General features: G+C 41.3%; 1 non-coding gene and 1 pseudogene across 1 annotated transcript; both read left to right on the top strand.

Annotated features, from left to right (window-relative positions):
* The first annotated feature begins 243 nt into the window (after window positions 1-243).
* On the top strand, window positions 244-2,049 carry LOC149998510 (heterogeneous nuclear ribonucleoprotein K-like; annotated as a pseudogene).
* Window positions 2,050-15,798: 13,749 nt separating this feature from the next.
* Window positions 15,799-15,929, top strand: LOC149998509 (small nucleolar RNA SNORA20). Its single transcript, XR_016507340.1, has one exon. It is a non-coding gene; the product is annotated as a small nucleolar RNA SNORA20 (small nucleolar RNA).
* The last annotated feature ends 7,205 nt before the right edge of the window (window positions 15,930-23,134 follow it).

The raw sequence follows: 23,134 nt of genomic DNA, 5'->3' as shown, positions 1-23,134 counted from the left end.
AAGGGCCTTCCCCACTCAGTACAACCCCTCTCCTTCTTCACCTACAGATAGTAGCTTTTCACGTCCTTTCCCTCAAGACCTTCATGCATTAGATCAGTGATTTTCAACCAGTGTTCTGCAAGAATTTTTAAAACATGCGGGGGCCCTGCACTCATTCTTCATCTAGCTGTGACCAATTGAGGTGGTGCAGTGGCACAGGGATGGTGGCCTCACGTGATTGGTATGTCCATATAATCCAAAAAAATGGAAACTGAACAGCTAGAGGAAACCATCCTCAACATCGAAACCAATGGTGGCCCTGGCTGGTGTCACTCAGTGGATTTAGCGTCAGTCTGTGAATCAAGGGGTCGCTGGTTCGATTCCCAGTCAGGATACGTGCCTGGGTTGTATGCCAGATCTCCATTTAGGGGTGTGCAGGAGTCGACCACACATTGATGTTTCTTTCCCTCTCTTTCTCCCTCCCTTTAAAAATAAATAAAAAAAATATTTTTAAAAAACAATGGTAGCCCTGGCTGGTGTGACTCAGTGGATTGAGCACTGACCTGTGAACCAAAGGGTTGCTGGTTTGATTCCCAGTCAGGACACATGCTTGGGTTGCAGGCCAGGTCCCTAGTTGGGGGGTGCATGAGAGGCAACCACACATTGATGTTGCTCTCCCTCTCTTTCTCCTTCCCTTCTCCTCTCTCTAAAAATAAATAAAGTCTTAAAAAAAAAAAAACTGGTGAATTTGGTAAAAACCCTGCAGAAGATATGGAAGAAGAACTAGCTTTTAAAAGATCTAGAAACACTGATGAGATGATTGAATTTCACATTCTGCTTCAGAGCAAGAATGCTGGGGCAGTGATTGGAAATGGAGGGAAGAATATTAAGGCTCTGCATACAGACTACAATGCCAGTGTTTGTCCCAGACAGCATTGGCCCTGAGCACATATTCAGTATCAGTGTTGATATTGAAACAATTGGAGAAATACTGAAGAAAATCATCCCTACCTTGGAAGAGGGCCTGCAGTTGCCGCCAGCCAGCTGCCATTTGAATCTGATGCTGTGGAATGCTTAAATTACCAACGCTATAAAGGAAGCGGTTTTGACTGCGAATCGAGACTGTTGATTTATCAGAGTCTGGCAGGAGGAATTATTGGGGTCAAAGGTGCTAAAATCAAAGAACTTAGAAAGAAAACTCAGACAACAATAAAGCTTTTCCAGGAAAGCTGTCCTCATTCCATTGACAGAGTCGTTCTTGTTGGAGGAAAACCTGATAGGGTTGTAGAGTGCATAAAGATCATCCTTAATCTTGTATCTGAGTCTCCCATCAAAGGATGAGCACAACCTATGATCCCACTTTTTACAATGAAACTTATGATTATGGTGGCTTTACAAAGATGTTTGATCACTGCTGTGGATGTCCTGTGAGATTTCCCATGTGGGGAAGAGGTGGTTTTAACAGAATGCCTCCTGGTTGGAGTGGGCATCTGATACCTCAATTTAGAAGAGATTATGATGATATGAGCCCTCAGCTAGGACCTCGTCCCCCTTCTCCTGGATGAGGTGGCCAGGGTGATAGCAGTGTGGAATCTTCCTCTTCCTCCACCACTACCACCTGGAGGAGGAGATCTAATGGCCTATGACAGAAAAGGAATACCTGGGGACTGTTATGAGGGTATGGTTGGTTTCAGTACTGACAAAACTTGGGACTCTGCAATAGATACAAGGAGCCTGCCATAATGGCAGATGGCTTATGAACCACAGGGTGGCTCCAGATATGATTATTCCTATTCAGGGGGTCATGGCTCATACAGTGATCTTGGTAAGCCTATTATTAGTTACATAAGTAACTATTACCAAAGATTTAGCTAGATCTATTATTGGCAAAGGTGGTCAGAGGATTAAACAAATTCGTCACGAATCAGGAGCTTCAGTAAAAATTGATGAGTCTTTAGACAGGTCAGAAGATTGGATCATTACCATTACAGGAACCCAGGACCAGGTACAAAGAGCACACAGTATTTGCTGCAGAACAGTGTGAAGCAGTATTCTGGAAAGTTTTTCTAAGACTAGTGAAGAACTGAAGAACTCCTGCATTTTTGTTGTTGTTGTTGTTGTTTGTTTTAAAATCTGTTTCTATTTTAAAAAAACAGCATTCCACCCTCACTGATGTGGCTCAGTGTATTGAGTGCCAGCCTGTGAACCAAAGGGTCACCGGGTCAATTCCAGTCAGGGCACATGCCTGGGTTGCAGGCCAGGTCCACACTTGGGGGCGTGCGAGAGGCAACCACACAGTGATGTTTTTCTCCCTCTCTTTCTGACTCCCTTCCCCTCTCTCTAGAAATAAAAAAAATTTAAAAAACAAAACAAAAGAGCATTCCTCTGCCTCATAGATGTTCTGCATTTGAGGTGTAGCGAAACCTTTGCTATTCACCGAATGTGACACACTGTGTGTGTGTATGCAAACACTAACATTGAAATACTGAAACAGCAGCAGAGTGAGTGAATTTTACCTTTTCTTCATTGTTGGCAGTTAACAGGGAAAATTCTCCTTATGTAATTATTTGTTCCTTTGTTTCTTTCTTCTTTTCTAATTCTTTTTTTCTTTTTCCCCCCCATATGTAATTATTGTGAATACTTTGCTTTGTGGACACTACTATAACATTTGAGGACAGGGGTTGGGACAGGGAGGAACAGTAACCATAGTCCATATGTCCCTGGCATCTATTCAGAGTAGTGTGCAGAATATAATGTTCTTTCATAAAAAATACTTTATGATTTTTAAAATAAATTTAGTGAACCTAAAAGATTATTATTATTTTTAAAAATTATTTATTTATTTATTTGTTTGCTTATTTATTTTTAGAGAGACAGGAAAGGAGACAGAGAGGGAGAGAAGCATCACTGTGTGGTTGCCTCTCACTTGCACCCCCAAATGGGGATCTGGCATGCAAACTAGTCATGTGCTCTGACTGGGAACCCAACTAGTGACACTTGGCTTGCAGGCCGACGCTCAAGCCACTGAGCCACAGCAGCCAGAGTTAAAAGATTATTTTTTTAAGAATTTTTAAAACATGCAGTCCTGGCTAGTGTGGCTCAGTGGATTGAGTTCCAGCCTGTGACCCTATAGGTCGCCGCTTCAGTACCCAGTCAGAGCACATGCCTGGGTTGTGAGCCAGGTTCTCAGTTGGGAGCATGTGAGTGGGAGACACAACTGATGATGTTTCTCTCCTTCTCTTTCTTCCTCCTTTCCTCTCTTTCTAAAAATAAATAAATAAAATATTTTTGAAAAATGACAACAGCCAACACAACCATAGCCAACTGGTATGAATGCCCTGTCTTGAACCATAAATATACAGGTCATATAGTCATATAATAGAGTTGCAACTTATTGGTCATGTCTCATAATAAGTGTGCATGTGATTGGTTACCTCTTGGTACCAGGAATCCTTATATACCACTGTAGACACCTGATTTTTTAAAAAGTCACTTTGGAGCCCTGACCAGTGTGACTTATTTGGTTGGGCATCATCCCGCAAAGCAAAAGGTCATCAGTTTGATTCCTGGTCAGGACACATGCCTGGGTTGTGGGTTTGGTCCCCTACTGGGAGACAACTGAGAAGCAACCACTGGTTTCTCTCTCACATTGATGTTTCTTTCCATCTCTTTCTCCCCTCCTTCCCCTCTATCTAAAAATAAATAAATAAATAAATAAATAAATAAATAAATAAATAAATTTTTAGTTACTTTGGAGCAAAAAGGGTAGGTAATTACTATATTTTTGTAAATCATTTTAAATTATACCTATTTAAAAATCAGATTAGCAAAATAAGTTTGCTTTGGTGTGCTGCAGAATTTTAGTAATTAGTTTAAGTGTGCCATGCGATGAAAAAAGGTTGAAAATCACTGCCTTAGGTGGACAACGAAAAAAGCTAGGGACATTATGAAATAAATCATTTTCCTAGATAATAACAAGGATCCAATATATGCTAAGCAGATATGACACTAATAGTGTATATGTGTTTTAGTATGTGTAGTGTTTGTAATGTGTGCTTAAGAAGTATTTTAAAAGGCAATATTTTCCTCATCTGTAAAAGCCTTATACATTATAAGGCTTAAAGCACTGAGAGCAGTACTTGGCCATAGTTAATGTATATTATTATTATTTCTATTGCCTTAGTGGTTAAGAGCATACACTTTGGAGTCAAGCTAACTTGAGTTTGAATCCCAGCATCATCACTGATTTAGCTGTATGTGACCTTATGCAATTACTTAACTGCTATTGTTTTTCCCTTATCTGTAAAAATGAGGTTACTAGCATATACCTCACTGAGCAGTAGTGATAATGCATGTAAAGCATTTGGTCCAATGCCTGGAGCTAGTAAGCACATGATAAATGGTAGTTAACTAGTCCAATACCTGGAGCTAGTAAGCTCATGATAAATGGTAGTTAACTATTACCATCGGTTAATTGGCTGACTTTTGGCACCAATTCAACACCAACAGAAATCTCCAATTTGTGGTGTAGTGAAAAAGGAAACTATTTGATACAAATGGCTCAATGATAATACAGCACAGCTGTGAAAAGAGTACAGCAGTGAGCCTGTCCCTGGGGCAGGCGGCCCCTCTTAACCGAGGTAGCTCCCTCCGCTCTGTGATGGCCTGCTCCAGTGAGATATCTTCACCCGGGGAAACTGTAATCTTGAGACTTCAATGGTAAATCTGCCCTCCAACTCAGAAGAGAGCTAGCTTATATAGACAGAAGTCCCTTCCCCTGGTCCTCATTGGTGTGTCTTCATGCAAATAAGGATGCCAAATTCTTGCAGTTTGATTGGTCCAAAGGCACCTTGTCTAGTCAGAATAGAGCCACTCTGATTGGTTGGAGCTCCGCAGATCCAACTGGATGGAGGAAGCATTAGTCCTATTGGTTGGAACAGGACTCCAGGAAACCTTTATAAGGGCCAGCTCAGCTGGCATTAACCACGAAGGAAGGCACCCTAGGGGTGCAGAAGCCGGCAGTCTAGTGCAGTGGCTTCTCCCAAAGTGCAGGTTGCCTCTTGCACACACTGCAACCCAGGCATGTGCCCTAACTGAGAATTGAACTGGCAACCTTTTTGTTTGCCCAACACACTGAGGACACCAGTCAGGGCAATGCCCAACCCGCTGAGCCACACCAGTCAGGGCAGACTCTGTTTTTTTTTTTAAATTTGCGCCCAGTTAGCCATCAGGAGCCCTTCTTAGTAGATGTCCTTTTCTTCACCTTTCTTCTTCTCAAGGTTCATACTATCATAATTTGTAACAAATATAGTCATGACAACTATATTTCCAAGATATTCTGAGATCCTTCCTGTTTCATAATTTTGTTCTTTTCATTTCATAACATTCCTTTTATTGAAAAGAATACAGACTTTTCAGTCTAACGGACCTAGCCTGGGTTTGAATTCCTGCCTTCCTATTTTTCAACCATGTGGCCATGGTCAATGTTGTCAATCTCCCTGAGCTCAATGTCCTTCTCTGTAAAATGGGAATAACAATAGCCACCAGCATCTTTCAAGGACAACACAAGATGATGTAGGTTCACATCCAATCCAATATTTAGTGATTATGTGAATGCTAAAGGCAATCTGTTAAAGATAAATAAATGTGATTTATTTTTGTCTCTTTACGTACAGTGTCATGGATATAATCTGTAGATAGATGTATATACTTTTCCAGCTCCAAAGGGTTTCTGTAGCCTGCTATCCCATCCGAGCCACAGTGAAGTTCAAAGGGCCATATCATCAGAAGTGTGAAATCCTGATGATAGCCAGGGAAGAGAGAAGGGGAAGTCACAGAACCAAGAGGCACTCCCCTTTCCTCTTTGGCTATGATTTGTTTGTCTTCCACACAGGCTGTTCCCTGCTGATACGAAGTGTTCAGCCTTGATTGGCATCTCTAGTACAGAGGAAGTAAAGAGCCTCCTGTCTTTTAGGAGTTGCTTTTCTCTGGACTTGCAGAGTAGAGTCCCAAACACATTTCACTTTCTGGGGCCACTGGTGAGAGCAGAAAGCCATGGAGAGATTCCAGAATCATGATGTCAGAGCTAGAAGACCTCAGAGAAAGGAAGAGGTAGAGTGGAGTTATTCAGAGCATGAGTTTAGGAGTCAGAATGACTGGGCTCAAATCCTGACCACACCACTTACCAGAGAGGTGATTTGGGGCAAGTTCCAAAATTCCTTTAAGCCCTATGTTCCTCAGATGTTACAAATGAAGATAAGGCTATTATTGACTTTATATGAAATGAGGTGGCCCATTGTAAAAAGAACTTAGTACACTGCCAGGGACATAATGAGTGGTCAGTATTTGAAGGCTATTATTGTGTTTCTAGTTCTGCAATTTTACAGCTGAGGAGCCTGATGGCCAGAAAGGAAGCACAACTCATTAACTGTCCACCAATCAGGGCTACTTCCCAGGCACTGCTTTGCCAAAGGTGTGTCCTGTGGGTTCAAGGCCCTATATTAACTGTGCTGAGAGAGTGAGAATAGGCAGCATGACCCTAGATGTGGGATTGGAGCTTTCTGAATGTGTACAAAGCAAGACATAGATCCCACCCAAGTAATCCCCCATAGAGAAAGTTCCTTCCTACCAGAGTAATTTATTTTTTGTGTGGGTTTTTGTGCATGTGTGTGTGTGTTTAGAGAGAGAGAGGAGAGAGAGAAACATTGAACTGTAGATCCACTTATTTATGAATTAATTGGTTGATTCTTGTATATACCCTGACTGGACATCAAACCTGAAGCCTTGGCGTATCAGGATGGTATTCTAACCAACTGACCTACCCAGCCAGCACTGGAATAATTTATTTTGTAATTAACAAAGGCTAAGAAGGCCCTTTCTAATATTTTGGCTTTGAGGCTCAGAGCTTAAACTTCTAACAGCCATGGACAAGAGTTTATTGTGGATCTGTTCTTACTTGCTAAATTGAATGCATTATTATGATCCCGAAGCAACTAGGGGTCAGGAGCTAAGTACCTGGGGGTGGAAAGCTGGGTTTTTTTAGACCAGAGGACAAAGTGTCCAGGAGAGGAGAGGCTTCAAAAATTGAGCCTTGTTTCCAGGCTCAGTAATGTTTAGGCATCAACTTGCTTTGGAGTTGCCTTTGCCTCTAAGTGTTCAGGGAGGGCTCTGGCACTTGAGCTGGCCCCATGAAGGCCTGGGCAGCAGCCCCAGTTTCTAGTGACCCTCATGTAGGCTTTTAGGTTGTGCTTTGCTTTGTTTTGTTGTTTGTTTCCTCACAGCAGGGTGGCCTTCCCCTGCTTCTGGGTGGGAACTGGGGGAGGAAAGAGGTTAGCTCCCATCTCCACAGCTGTGTTTACACTTCCCTGTCAGACACTGTCTGGGGCCCAACCTTTCCTTAGTCCGTTGTGTCCCTTCAGAGAAATGCTATTTGATATCCCTGTGCTCTTTACAAGGGAGGGGCAGGATGAGTCAAGGGGTCACCATCTAAGGGGGGCTGGAAGGAAGGAAGGAAATATTTCGAGGGAGGAAGGAATAGTGCAGAAAGCTCTGTTTGAATTCTGGGAAGCATCATCTTCTTCCCTTTCTCTCAGTGGCCTGAAGACCAGCAGTGGACAAAAGTACACTTAGATCCTGCCTGCCCCAGAAGGAACAGAACGTGACACGTCATTTCTAATCATTGGGTAGAACAAAATCTTGCTTTGTGATGGGGATGATGTGAGCACATACACAGAACAGAGCAGTCTTCCCTAAGGCTTCATTGGTGCCAGTAGTCAGAGTTACCACATGTTAAAGCCTATAAGATCATGCTAAAATACACATAAATTAAAAAGGATTTAAGAAAATGGTCAAGTAAATAATGCACTCCTTCTCCAGGGAGCAAGCTGAGCTGGTATTAATCAGGATAGCAGTGTTGCTGGACTCTCAGCCAAGTCCAGGAGAATGGCTGCCAAGGCAAATCAGGCATCAGGTTTCAGAAATTAAACACATAATTTTATTTTTCCGCAATAGGGAACTTTCAGGAAAAGAACCAGCTCTATTAGGCTACTCAGTACACTTTGTTCAGTTTCTTTCAGCCCCAAAGGCCTCCAATTTAAGAGCGAGATGAGCAACTGGAAGCCAGAAGTGACACAGTTATTCCTTTCTCCTGTTGACTGCCTGGGGGTGGGGCTGGGAGGAGTGGGGCAGGGGTAATGGTACTGTTTTTCAAAGGACCAGTTGCTGACCACTAGCCAACAGTTTTTCTACGAATTTATAGGACAAAGACCTGAAGGGTTGGAAAAGAAAAAGTTGTAGAGGAAGAGCTGGCCAAACAAAGACTGGCTGATAGTTTTACAAGAACCACAGTCAGCAAAGAAAGAGGCTGGTCTCAGAAAAAATTCTCTCCCATCACCATGAGGAGGAACCAGTGGGCAGACAAAATTTCCCCAAGAACCCCATGCTTATTGGTGATGTAGAAAGTTATTTTTATAATTCTCCAGTGAAAAAGGATCACTAAACGCTCGTTTAGACCTATGCCAAGTGTTGTTGTGGATATCAAAAAGGTATACAATGAGGTAGTGAGTGTAAGGAGTTGCAGCAGGAGAGACCCAGGAGGGCGGGAAAGCTTAATGAGGAGGTAGAGCTTGACCTGGGCTGCAGAACTCTGATCTACAACTTTGACATAAATGCCCTCACCTTCCTTCTTTTTCATGTCAAGATATTTCTGTAATCATATTTTCTTTATTATTGCAAGATTTCTTTGTGTCTCTCCTCTTGTCACTCAGCATACTCTCCTAAAGCAATGTCCACTCCCATGATGTTAGTTATCATCCCATATGTTGATGGTTCCCAAATTTCTCTCCAGTCTCATTCCTGACCATCAGATCTTCTGAACATCTCTCCTTAGATAACTCACATTTTTTTTTCAACAATTATTTATGTAGTTTAATGGTTCTCAAACTTGGTCACAGAGTGGAATCACCTGGGATGCTCTTAGAACTTGTGAAGCCCAGGGCATACCCCAGAGCAATTGATCAGACTCTCTGGAGGTGGGAGGCAAGCTACAGTTGTTAAAGTTCCCCAGTTTTCATTTCAATGTGAGCCAAGTTTGAGAATCACTGATCTAGATGGGATTGGGAATGGAAAGGAACATCAATGAAAATCACCCACTATGAAGGAATTTTGTTTTTATTTGATAGTTAATTGGATAGAAATAAGAGGAAAACAGCAAAGCCAAAGTTCTGATAAAAGGAAAAGAACACTAAATCAGGACCCCAAGACTTTAGTTTAAGACCTGACAGAGCAATTTTTCATCTCTGTAAGGCAAGTCTTTTAACTCCTTTATGCAAAATAGCCTTGTGTTTAAAACTGAAATCCTCCCTACCTACTTCAGTTATTGTGAAGATTATTTGAAAAATAAACATTATAGGCTTTTATAGTTATACACTTGGAGACAATTTTTTAAAAGATTTTATTTTCATTTATTTTTAGAGAGAAAGGGACGGGACGGAGAAAGAGAGGGAGAGAAACGTCAATGTGTGGTTGCCTGAAGCGCCCCCAAGTGGGAACCTGACCTGCAACCCAGGGATGTGCCCTGGCTGGGACTCAAACCTGCGACCTTTCAGTTCGCAGGCAGCGCTCAATCCACTGAGCCACACCAGCCAGGGCTGGAGACAAATTTAAGGTAATGTTATTTTGTATTTTAAGTTTTAATTTTTACCTTTATATTTTCAAGTCATTTTAGATTTATAAGAGTTGCAAATGGTAGAGATTTCCTGTATACCCTTTAGTCGTCTTCCTCAAATGCTGAGGAAGTACAATTGCTAAAGCCAAGAACTAAGATTAAGAAGATACTGCTCTAGCTGGTATGGCTCAGTTGGTTGGGAGTCATCCCACAAACCAAAAGACCGTGGGGTCAATTCCCAGTCAAGGTATGTGCCTGGGTTTTAGGTTCTAACCCCAGTCAGGATGCATGCAGGAGGCAAACAATCAGTGTTTCTCTCCCTTTCTGCTTCCCTTCCCCTCTCTCTAGAATCAATACTTTTAAAATATTAATAAAATACTATTATCTAGCCTGTGGACTATATTCTAATTTCATTATCCCACTGGTGTGCTGGTGTCCTTTTTCTGGCCCAGGACTTAAACCAGGATCATGCATTAAATTTTGTCGTCATGTCTCCTCAATCTCCTCCAATCTGGCACAGCTCCTCACCTTTTCTTTCTTTCATGACTTTGACATTTTTTAAAGGTCCTGGCCAGTTATTCTGTATATTTCCTCTGATTTTAGACTTGTCTAATGCCTCCTCATGATTTAATTAAGTTTATACATTTTTAAAGAACATTGCAGATGTGATTTTGTGCCCTTCTCATTGCATCATATTGAGAGTACCTAATCTAATAAAAATATGTTAATTTTAATCATTTGGTTAAGGTGATGTCTGCCAAATTTCTCTCCTGTAAAGTTACCTTTGTAACTTAAAGGTACCTTCTGAGGAGATACTTTTTGATACAGGCTAATTTGTACATAAGTGACTGGGAAAACTGTTGACAAAAAGAGTAGGGTGTAGGACTTCCACTCAAGATGGTGGCATAGGTAAACACAACTCGTGTCCACATCAGAATTACAACTGAAATATAGAATAACTAGCACTGAAAAACGTCAGAAATTGTGTTGAATAGAAGTCTGACAACTACAGAATTAAACAAATCACATCCACTCAGACTGGTAGGAGTGGGAGAGACGCAGAAGTGGCTGGTCCCACATCCACGTGTGGTGGATAAAAACTCAGGAGGGATATCTCAGAAGCAAGGAGTCCCAGCCTCACACCAGGCCCTCCAGCCCAAGGTTCCAATGCCAGGAAGATAAGTACCCATAACTTCTGGCTGCAAAAACCAGTTGCGATTGGGTCAGGGAAGAGACTTCTGGAGTCCCAAGCAGTTCCTCTTAAAGAACCCACACACGGACTTACTCAGATTCACTCTCTCTGAGCTCCAGCACAAGGGTAGCAGCTTAAAAGTCACAAGTGGCATACAGGGAGAAACTGAAGTGTCTGGCATCAATGCAAGAGGTGGGGGACAGCTCTCTCCCAGACAGAAAGGCAGGCAGAGGCCATTGTTCCTTTTCTGAACTCTCCCCCCACAGAGCCACAGAGCCAGCAGGCTGATGCCGTATCTGAGACTCCATCAACCTGGCTAACACTGTTTGCCTTACCCTGGAGATCCCTAGAGACTCCATGCCACCCAATTTATGGGCCCACCCAAGCTGCTTGGCTCGTGCTTCACAACTTCCTAAATCCTCTCAAACAAGTGACAGCTGGCCTCAATGGGCCCCTAGCTCCTGTACCTCTTGCTAACTGGCCCAAGACCCAGCACTAGCAGCAGCCAGCTTAGATGCATAGCTTGGCTTCTGCTGGGAATCTCCAAGCCCAGTACAAGTAGCAGCCATCTCAGATTGCTTTATAGTTCAGGCAAGTGGCCCTGGGACAGAACACAGGAGGGAACTAACCACGGCCCACACCACCAGAAAAACCCCAGAACCTGAGCACCCAGTGGACAGCTACAGACCACATCAGAGCACCACCACCCTGCTCCTGCACAGCTGATCCTCCATGAAGGACAGAGGTTGATGGTCAGTGGTCACAGCCAGTCCTTGCAGCTGACTGGCCTAGGTAAATTCCTCCCATTGATCTGCCAAAAGCAACCAAAGCTCAACTAGAGGAGGGTGTACTCAGCCCACACAAAGGGTGCACCTCGAGTACCCAGCTTGCATGATAGGAGGCTATGCCACTGGACCCTACAGGACACCTACTACATTAGGCCATGCTACCAAGACAGGGAGTCATAGCAGCTCTACCTACTTGAGAGAGACTCTGGGTCCCCCAGAGTGAATGAAGAAACTACTCAGACACTCACCATCTGAGGAAGGAAGGGAGGGGGTTTTCTCGGAGGAAAATCACCCCCCGTTTCTTTATTAGCCAGGGTTCTTATCTACTTCCTACATGGGAAATGCATAAGGAAAAACATGCAGACCCTCACCAAAGGGTTGGGAGTAATAACAAAGGGAAATGAAAATCAATACAGGGTTGAGGCACCCAGGTATTTTACACAAGTTCAAAACATTTACTCTTGCTCAGTCATTCTGTTTTTTCACATCCTACTGACAAGAATTTGGGGCTGTTTAGAGAAAAACAGAGCAGGTTCCCTTTTCTTTAAAAGCCACTTTGTATTTCTATTCTATCTTTAAAATCTCCTGGAGGGTGGGGTTCAGAGCAAGCCTGGAAGACAACCTGCCGGCTAAGGGCCCAGTGGTGGGCGGCTCTGCACAGTGGTCAAAGTCTTTTAAACCAAGCCTGTCTGTTTCCCACATCTCCCCATGCCTGTCTGTCCCCCACACCTACTACATAGAAATAAACACAGGGAGGCTGCCAAAATGAGGAAACAAAAAAAAATGCTCCAAATGAAAGAACAGATCAAAAAACAGAAAAAGAACTAAACAAAATTGAGATAAGCCATCTGTCAGATGTAAAGTTCAAAACACTGGTTATAAGGATGCTCATGGAACTAAGTGAGGACCTCAACAAGATCCAGTCAGAAATGAAGGATATGCTAATTGAAACAAAGAACAATTTACAGGGAAAAAAACAGTAGAGTGGATGAGGCTGAGAATCAAATCAATGATTTGGAACATAAGGAAGCAAAAAACAAGCAATCAGAACAAGAAGAAGAAAAAAGAATCCAAAAAATGAGGGTAGTGTAAGCAGCCTCTGAGACATCTTCAAGTATTCCAACATTCACATCATAGGGGTGCCAGAAGGAGAAGAAAAAGAGCAAGAAATCAGAAATCTATTTGAAAAAAATAATGACAGAAAACTTCCCTAATTTGGTAAAGGAAATAGACATGCAAATCCAGGAAACACAGAGTCCCAAACAAGATAAATACAAAGAGGCCCACTCCATGACACATCATAATTAAAAGGTTAAAGGTTGAAGATAAAGAGAGAATCTTAAAAGCAGCAAGAGAAGAGCAGTTAGTTACCTACAGGAGAATTTCCATAAGACTATCAGCTGATTTCTCAAAATCAGCTTTGCAGGCTAGAAGGGATTGGCAAGAAATATTCAAAGTCATGAAAATCAGGGACCCACAGCTAAGATGGGCCTATCCAGCAAAGCTAGCATTTAGAATGGAAGGGCAGATAAAGAGCTTTCCAGACAAGACAAAGCTAAATAAGTTCATCATCACCAAACAATTATTATATGAAATGTTAAAGGGACTTAGTTAAGAAAAAAAAAGGTCAAAACTGTGAACAATAAAATGGCAAAAAGTTACCTATTTATCAACAATTGAATCTAAAAAGCAAACTAAGTAAACAAGAAAAACAGAATCATGGATACAGAGAGCACGTTCATGGTTGCCAGATGGGAAAGGGGTTTGGGAGAATGAGTAAAGAGATGAGGAGATTAAGAAGTACAAATAAGTAGTTACAGAATAGCCATGGGGATGTAAAGTACAGTATAGGAAATGGGAGTACCCAAAGAAACTATACCGCATGACCCATAAACATGACCAATAAGGAGCCTAGGATTGTCTGAGGGAGTGGAGGTTGCAGGGTGGAGGGGGGCAAATGGGGAAAAATTGGGACAACTGTAATAGCATAATCAATAAAATATAATATGAAATAAATAGCGTCAGGTGGAAATAAAGCAAGTATGAATGGGGGAGTTTGGGGGTGTTGGTGTGTAAGGGATCGGTATGCAGGAGTTTCAGGTTGGCTTCAAATGCTAAAGAGAGATGTGGGGATGGTGCAAACGCTGGATAAGGTCTTCAAGTAGATATCACTGGCTCCTCCAGGTTTCCCAAGAAAACTGTCCCTCGACAGCGCCGCCTAGGAAACTTTGGGGCTGGAGCTGTACCCCGCCGACTCCTGCGTACATGGAGTTGGCGCAACACGTCAGACGCTTTTAGGAGAAAGCCCAGGTGACCCGACCTGCAGGCCGGGCTGCGAAGTGCGCACGCGCCAGAGGAGGCGCGGGGCGGGGCCACGGCGCAGGGGGCGGGGCCGTGGTGCGCAGGCGTCCTAGAGGAGGGTGCCTGCGGCTCCGGATGGAGGGTGCGTGAGTAAACAAGCCCGGGCCGGGTGGTGGGGCTGGGCCTGGGCACATCGCCACCCTAGGCCTAAGAGGGAGAGGAGAAGGGGTCAGGGAATTGGGAGGGAACGGAGGGGCACACTGCCTGTTTACGGGGAGTAGCAGGGCGCCCGTTCCCGGTTCCGAGGGCTGGGTGGAAGGGGGCGACGGGGCGAGCGAACCCCCGGCGAGGACCTCGTCTGAGGAGGGGAGGGCGTTGTGTCCGGGAGGTGGAGCGGTGGGGGCGGGCCCGGAGACGGGGAATCCCGTTGGAGGGCGGGTTGGGTCGGGTGGGCGGGAGCCCCAGAGTAGGGAGGACGCGGGTGGGCGGTGGTACCTGTGGGGCCCTTAGCCAGGTGGGTTCCCTGGGACCTGGGGCAGGGGTGAGGCGAGTGAGGTCGTAAGTTGCAAAATACAAGGGGGCGCTCTCTCGGGGCGGAGTCGGTGCAGACGCCTCCTCAGGTTTTGGGCGCCTCTCTCCCTCTCTCCAGATTTATTCTCCGCCCATCCTTGCCCACCCAAGAATTTTCCTGGGGATCAAACGATAGAAGGGAAAGAGCCTTAAAGAAAAATGGCAAGGCGCTGTATTTGGGACGTGCCTGTTAGGGAATGTGGGACAAACTTATTTCGGTAAAAAGTGACTACTGAGAAATTGTTTCGTGGGCGAAGAGCGGAAAATGATATGGAAGGGTGTCAGTGCAGCCGATAGAATATTGAGAGCAGGTTTTTATAGGTGAAATATAAGGTCGTAAATGTATAGCGTAGGTGTGGAGCCTAGCGTTAGAGGGATGAAAAGAGCCCAGGTGGACGCGCTACTGCATGCGTACGAGGGCCGCATTGAAAGGGTGGTCTGTTCCTCCACGTTTGCTGCCATGACGTCTTCGAAAAGAAAAATCTCCCACCAGGTGCTTTTTAGTTTAGGAAGGCGGCATTGAATGAAGTTTCCAGCCTCAGAAGGTGCTGTCAGAGGTTCTGTGAGAGCTTGTCTATTTTAAGCTTGGAATCCCCAGTACTGGGATGGTGTGGCATTGATAAAAGAGGTTACTCACATAGAAGTAAGTGTATGTTTGGAGATAGGTACTTTTTTGTAACCACAATTATAATAGAGGAAAGGATTATCTATAAAAATGTAATAATATTATTGTCAAGGTTTATGTTGAGTGTGTGTATCGCAGTGTGAATTAACTTCCAGGGCAGGGATGTTTGTCTGTTGTTGTTTTTTTTTTAAATCCTCACCTGAGGACATTTTTTCCTTGCTATTAGAGAGAGAGGGAGCGAGGGAGGAAGGGAAACATCAATCAATCAATCAATCGCCTCTGGTTAAGCACCCAGCCCAGGGATTGAACCGCAGGGTAGGTGTATGCCCTGACCGGGAATCCAACGGGCAGCCCTTGGGTTAGAAGACTTTGCTGCAGCCAACTGAACCACACTGGCCAGGGCCTGTCTGTTTGTTTTATTCACTGATGTACCCTAAGCATCTAAAACAGTGCCAGGCACACAGTAGGTGCTCCGTGCATATTTGTGGAATACATAAATAGGCAGATCTTCTGGGTCTGGCAGCTGGAGGTCAGGATCCTAATTCTGCTACTAATTGGCAGAGCACTTTAGTCCAATCATGGAACTTGATACCAAGACCCAAGACACAGCTTTAAAACTGAGGTGGAAATGACTTCTTCATTATGGTGTTATTTGAATTCTCTTTGAAACAGCACTAGATTTCCCATTAATTTGCTGCTCTAGTCTTTTCAGTGACATGAGCAGTTATACGCATGGGATACAGTATTATTGGGCCACTGTGAATGGAGATGGAATAACCAGTTCGTCTCACGTGCATGGTCTAGACATTGTTAAAAAAAAAAAGAAACAGCACTAGAATAAGGAGCCTAGGATTAAAAAAAATGAAATTTTACTCCCAAGACCACTTCTGTGAGAAGGGAAAAGGTGAGAAAATGTAGTTTCTCTTATTTTACTTGCCCTTGAATTAGCATGCCTTTTAAAAAACTAGTTAAAGTACTGATTTTGTCTGTTTAATTTTTGATATCTGAAATCTGGCTTCCTTAGTCCTGTGGGTAACAAGCACCCTTAATGGGTGCTTTATGTGAAACACATAACAATTCATTCATTAAGTAGTATATCTTTTTCCTGTTTTAGAATAAGTTTTAAAAGTTTCTGCTTTGGCCCCGACTGGTGTGGCTCAGTTGGTTGGGCATCGTCCTGCAAAGTGAAAGATAGCCAGTTTCACTTAGGTCAGGGCACACGCCTGGGGTTCAGGTTTGGTCCCTGGTTGGGTGTGTACGAGAGGCAGTCAGTCCATGTTCCTCTCTCACATTGATGTTTCCCCCTCTTTTTCCCTCTCTCTAAAAATAAATAAATGTTTGTTTTTAACTAAAAGTTTCTACTTTGTTAACTAGCAATTTATCAAAAGAAGTTTGAGGCAGCAACACTACAAATACGTTGTATTTGTACATAGGGTAGTTTAAATTAATGAAGAATAAAAGGCATGTGGACATAGGTGAAGAGAATGATACCAGTTACATTAGGATTAAGGGGGAGGATTTTAAAAGGAAAAACAACTCTTAAGGAATACCCCCATTCTAGAAATTCCCAGCTTTTTTTCTTTTTAAATGTGTTAAAATTGTGTTTTAGGCTCTTTCCTATCTCTTTAGTCCCTCAGCCTGTCAGTTGGGACTCTAGTGCTTCAAACCTTTCAAGTGAAGAATTACTTAATGGATAGTTAGAGTTAAGTGCCTCTGGTATGTTGTGTTCTCTTGACACACTTGCCCTGATTGATTCAAATTGAATAACTAAAAAGTCTTATTTTTATTGAATGATAATGAGCAGTCACTAAATATTAAACTTTATGCTAGTGTAGTACAGAATCAGCCAAGATAGCTTTTAGGAGATTGCTTTAACTACTCTAAATCATTGTTGTATACCCTAAGAGCCAGTGTTTGCCTTTTGGTCTCATAGAAATCAATATTGCCTTGATTTTTATCACCATTGTCTCCAGTGCAAATTATCTTATTCTCTTAACAAAGCAACACTAGGAAATATTAGTGCTATAATTTTATTTTACATAGAATTCAGGATCACAGCTTCCTGTTAGGTTTTTTTTCTCTGTTTATAGTGCCCCAACCTCAAACTAATGACAAACATAAATGTCTTGAAGAAGTGGCAGAGTATAAATTAAAGATGTGTTTAATAGATCCTACTTGAAAGATCTGTTGTTAGGTACCTAGCGATGGAATTGATTTTAACATGAATGTTGATGAAATTGGTGATTACCACAGTAACTCAGCTGTGTGTTACTAGAGCTGTTTGCAGAGGTAGGTTCACTCCTACTGTTTATATTTCAACTCCACCATGAACTAACTGAAAAGCAAGGAATGAGATGGAAAATTAAAAAATCTACAGTGCCATCCACCCAGGCATTACTTAGCCTGCTGCTTAATAAAATTGTTATAAAAGAGAAAGACAAGCTTCTGCAAGGGAACACCTCTATGTAGATAAAAGAATTTCATAGTTTAGAACTTTTATATTCTGATTTCAGTCTAAGTTTAAGAATATTGTTCCTTAAATGTTTTATCTCCAAACATTTCAAAAATGTTTTCCCCATTCCAGCTAGTGGCAAACTACATTTTGGTTTTAGCCTTTGAAACAAATTGAGATCTGATTTTCTAGGGAAAGATTTCCAAATTTGTATAGCTTTCTTTTCCTGCAAAGATTTTAATTGCAAATAAGGCAGATATTATTTCCAATTATCAATATTTTTAAAAAGAAACTTTACTTTTTAAAATAGTTTTATATTTGCAAAAAAAAAATTGTAAAGATAGTACAGAGAATTTCCAAAACCCCACATTCAGTTTCCCCTAATATTAACATCTTACCTTAGTATGCATGTAACATTTTTTACAGTTAATGAACCAATATTGTTCATTCTATTATTCATTCTGAAGTCACTGAAGAATTTTTTTAAAGGTGAAATTGCCTACTATTTTTAATAGTAAGTCTCTAGGAAGACGTATTTTTCTTTACTCCACTTTACTAAGGTAAAAATTTACATGCAATAAATTAATCATTTTATGTATATAGTTAGGAAGTTTTCATAAAAGTACATAATCAAATAACCATCATTATAACAAAGGTATAGAACATTTTTATCATCCAAAAAAAGTACCTTTACACTCCTTTCCTTTTAATTGCTTTCTCCAACCCCAGCTCCTGACAACCCCTAATCTTTCTGTCACTGTAGAATTGCCCTTCCTAGAATTTTTGTAGTAGAATGTGATGTAAGTGGAGTCATATAGTTTGTCATGTTTTTGTGTCTGACTTCTTTCACTTAAGCAGAGTGCCTTTGAGATGTGTTGTGCCTGTATAGGAACTGCTCATTCCTTTTTATTGCTGCTTAGTAGTATTCCATTGTATGTATGTACTGTGCTTTATATCAATTCACAAATCCGTAAATATTTGTCTTGTTTGCACTTCTTGGCTCTTATGAAGAAAGATACTATGAACATTTGTGTATAGGATATATATTTTCATTTCTCTTGGATAATTAGAAATTGTATGTCAGGTTTTATGGTAAGTATTTAACTTTATTTATTTATTTTTTAAACTGGCCAACTGTTTTCCAAAGTGGCTGTACCATTTTGCATTTCTACCACCACCATATGAGGATTCCTCACATCCTTACCATCAATTGATATTATAATTTTTAAAAAATTTTTAGCCATTTTAGTGGGTTGTAATAGTACATCCTGGTGGGTTTTTTTTCTTTTCAATTTTTTTTATTGTTGTTCTATTACAGTGGTCCCATTTTCCCCCATTGCTCTTCCCTGCCCCCCCACCTCCCCCGTCTCCCACAGTCAATCCCCACCCTGTTGTCCATGTCCATGGGTCTTTCATACTAGTGCCTCGACTAGTTCCTTCCCCTTCTTTCCCCCCTTCTCCCCCAGCCCCTTCTGGTCACTATCAGTCTGTTCCCTGTTTCCATGCCTCTGGCTCTGTTGTGCTTGTTTATTTTGTTCATTAGGTTCCTGTATTAGGTGAGATCATACAGTATTTTTCTTTCACCACCTGGCTTATTTCACTAAGCATAATACTCTCCAATTCCATCTGTTGCCGCAGATGGTAAGAGTGCCTTCTTTCTTCCTGCTGCATAGTACTCCATCATGTAAATGTACCATAGCTTTTTGATCCATTCATCCATTGATGGGCACTTAGGCTGTTTCCAGCATTTGGCTATTGTAAACAGTGCTGCTATGAACATAGGGGTGCATAAGTTCTTTTGAACTGGGGTTTCAGAATTCTTCAGGTATAATCCTAGGAGTGGAATCACTGGATCAAAAGGCAGTTCCATTTTTAGGTTTTTGAGGAAATTCCATACTATTTTCCACAGTGGCTGTATCAGTCTGCTTTCCCACCAACAGTGCACTGGGGTTCCCTTTTCTCCACATCCTCGCCAGCACTTGTTGTTTGTTAATTTGTTAACAATGGCCATTCTGACTGGTGTAAAGTGGTATCTCACTGTGGTTTTAATTTGCATCTCTCTGATGGCTAGTGATGTTGAGCATCCTTTCATATGCCTATGGGCGCTCTGTATGGCCTTCTTGGAGAAGTGTCTGTTCATTTCCTTTGCCCATTTTTTAATTGGATTGTCTGCTTGGTGTTGAGTCATATAAGTTCTTTATATATTTGGGAGATCAATCCCTTGTCTGAGGTATCATTGACAAGTATGTTTTCCCATATGGTCAGTTCCCTTTTCATCTTGCTGATGTTTTCTTTAATAGAGAAGAAACTTTTTAGTTTGATATAGTTCCATTTGTTTATTCTTTCCTTTATTTCCCTTGCCCTGGTAGATATATCAGTAAAAATGTTGCGCTTGGGCATCCTTGTGGTTTTGATTTGCATTTCCCTAATGACTAATAGTACCGAGCAGACTAATAGTACTGAGCATCTTTTTGTGCACATTTTTGCCAGTTCTATATATTTTTTGTGAAGAGTCTGTTCAGATTTTTTTTTTTTTTTGCCTTTTTTGAGTTGTTTATTGAGCTTTGGAGTTATTTATATAAAGACTTATTTTAAAACTTCTTGACCAAAACAGCATGTTTTGGAGTTTTTATTCAAGCTTTTATTTATTTTTAGAGAGAGGGTAAGAGAGAGAAAGAACGGAGAGAAACCTTGATATGAGAGAGAGAGAAACATCGATTGGTTGCCTCTGCACAAGCCCCAACTGGGATCGAACCCACAACCCAGGCATGTGTCCTGACTAGAAACCAAACCAGCTACCTGTCACTTTGCAGGATGACGCCCAAACAACTGAGCCACACCAGATAGGGCGCATGTTTTGAAGTTTATTTTCAATGTATAAGTGAACTAAGTGAACATAATGAAAAGCTCAGAAGTAATAGCGTAGTACTTAACTGAAACATAAATGCTGTTTTGCATGTCTAAGAACTAAAGAGCAGATCTAATAGAAATATAAAGTATATTTTTATGTGCCATTCCCATTGCCCAAGATGAACGAATCCATTTCTCCAAATCTGCTGTAGCGAATGTTGAGTGTTTGTTTGCTTTAAAAAAAAATTTAAGTGATAGTTGTTGGTGTCCAGATGCTATGAGAACCAATCTTAATGGCTGTTTATTTTAATCATACATATCTGTTCCAAATAGTGTGTCTCATCTTCCTCATATACTCTGGGCATTGGCTAACTGCCAAATAAACTTTTAGAGACATTGAAGACCCATTAAAAGACAAAGCAAAATAAATACTGCCTCATTGGTCACATGAAATTCAAATACCATTTTTTTACAATTTATAGGTGTTCTATTACAGTTGTGCCGTTTTCCCCCATTGCTCTCCTCTGCCACCCCCCCACCTCCCTCTCTCCCACAGTCAATCCCTGCCCTGTTGTCCATGTCCATGGGTCATTTATATTAGTTTCTTGACTAAATCCTTCCCCTTCATTCCCCCCTTCTCCCTTTCCCCCCTCAAATACAATTTTTTATTTTAAAAGCAGGAAGTGTGGCTAATTTTAGAGTATGATTGGTTAGAACAATGGCATTTTTGTATACATGGGTATATTTCTCTAGCCAAATAAAGTACTTGAGTAAAATTAGAAATAGTGCCATTAATTACTGGACTATTTTGGTGTATTTACTGTCACCTCTTTACAGACTGGGAGATCACATTTCAGTTACAACTCCTTTCTTTAATACAAACATTGATATTTTTCTGTAGCCATCTACTCTAAGAAATCTACACACACACACACACACACACACACACACACACACACACACACACACACACACACACACACACACACACACACCCCCCCCCCCGCTAGCAGCTTTGGATTGTGTTCTTTTCCATTACTTGATATCCAGTTTTAAATGGATGCAGCAAACTGTGCTAAGCTTACTTATTTCAAAAAGGGAAATGAGTTTCAAAAAGAATGGGAAAGAGATTGCCATTAAAACCCATTTTTGAAGGAGGCTATGATGACTCACCGAATTGCGATCTGCAATATTTGGGTCATTTGCGTCTCAATAAGGGTAAGTTAAGGTTTCTTAAGGAGACAGTTTTGTCTTACATTTGAACCATCTTTTCATTTTCTGCAGTCGACTGTTAATCTTGTTCTACAGAAATATGAACAACTACTCAATATGCAAGTGTGGTGTATGTTCATAGTTTTATCAGTCAAAGAGTCCCTCTTTTGCCCCCATTCCATAGAGGAATGAGAAATATTTAAAAGATGTAAGAGGAAGAGAGGTGGTGTAATTTGTAGGAGAGAAATTCAGGTCAGCCTAATTTTTTTATAACCCAACATTTTGGCACTCTGGGATTCAAATTCTTAGATTATGTTGTTTCATTTCCTTGTTCCAGAGAGATAATATTTAACTCACAGGGAATTCTGGTTTTAAGAGCTTAAATCGCTTGATTAAGTTACAGTAAACACAGTGAATCTGCTGCGTTTTTGCTATTCCTTCCATCCTTTATTTATCCTCTAAATTCCTAATAGCATTATACCAATCTATTAGGTTCATCAAATGAAACAAAGTCCGTGTTCATGAGATTTAATAATCATGGATTGTGGCATATGGTGACAGTGGGTTAAATTTTGCTGTTTTCTTGTCTGTGCTGTCAATTCTTATGGGAAAAAGCAAGTAATTTTAAAATTATTCTTTAGAAGAAATATAATAGTAAACTCAAAAATATTTTTTAAGGAATTTTAAGAAACAAGGTCTGAAACTTTAGTTTCTGTTTCAAACTTTGGCTCTTCATAGCTCCTTATAATATTTTCAGAAACTTAAAGTATAAGATTAAATGAGTCGAACTAGTTCTCTAGAAAGCTAAATAGTTAATATAGAGTAAAAACATAGTCCTGTAGATTTTGTTGAATTTGTAAGTGTACATAATATTTGTTCTTTCGCTAAAATAATTGATGGGCCTGCAGGCTGAGCCTAGATTGGTTCAGAAAAGCAGAATAGCAAGCTTGGTAATTGTGAGAATATGTTTGTACACATGACTGAAACGAAAGAATTTAATAAAATGATGGACTCTTCCCAATGGCATCAAGTATTATTGGGACCTGACCTGATTTGCATGCAGAAATAGTGGTAGCAGAAACCTCAAACCCTTCAGAGTTATGGGGGAGTCCCCTACTGGGTGTATCAGGGTCTAAATATACTTCACTGACTTAAAAACCACTGTCTATTCTCTTTTGAGAAGCCAAACATTGTTTTACTTTATGTCTTACCATTCCTCTGAAGAACAGAAGGCACATTATAAAACCCAACACTTCCCCTTGCATTCTGTGAGGTAGGTAGAGTGTGTTATGTATAATAAGTACTTCTGTAAAACTGTGACTCTTAATTCTAACACACACAAAAAGTTATTTGCAGTGTTATGTATTTCTATGTCTTGCTCTTGGCTTGGATATGAAATTATGCTGTTGTCATATCCCCCCTTTATTGCTAAGGGTATGGTACAGTTAGACAGTTCGGCATGTACAGTTTTACAGTGTGGATCTTTCCATGAATCCCATTG

This window comes from Furipterus horrens, unplaced genomic scaffold, assembly GCF_987537825.1.
Source record: "Furipterus horrens unplaced genomic scaffold, mFurHor1.1.pri manual_scaffold_11, whole genome shotgun sequence".
NCBI classification, from domain to species: domain Eukaryota; kingdom Metazoa; phylum Chordata; class Mammalia; order Chiroptera; family Furipteridae; genus Furipterus; species Furipterus horrens.
The sequence above is the reverse complement of the archived record's forward strand: the minus strand, read 5'-3'. Positions and strand labels throughout refer to the sequence as shown.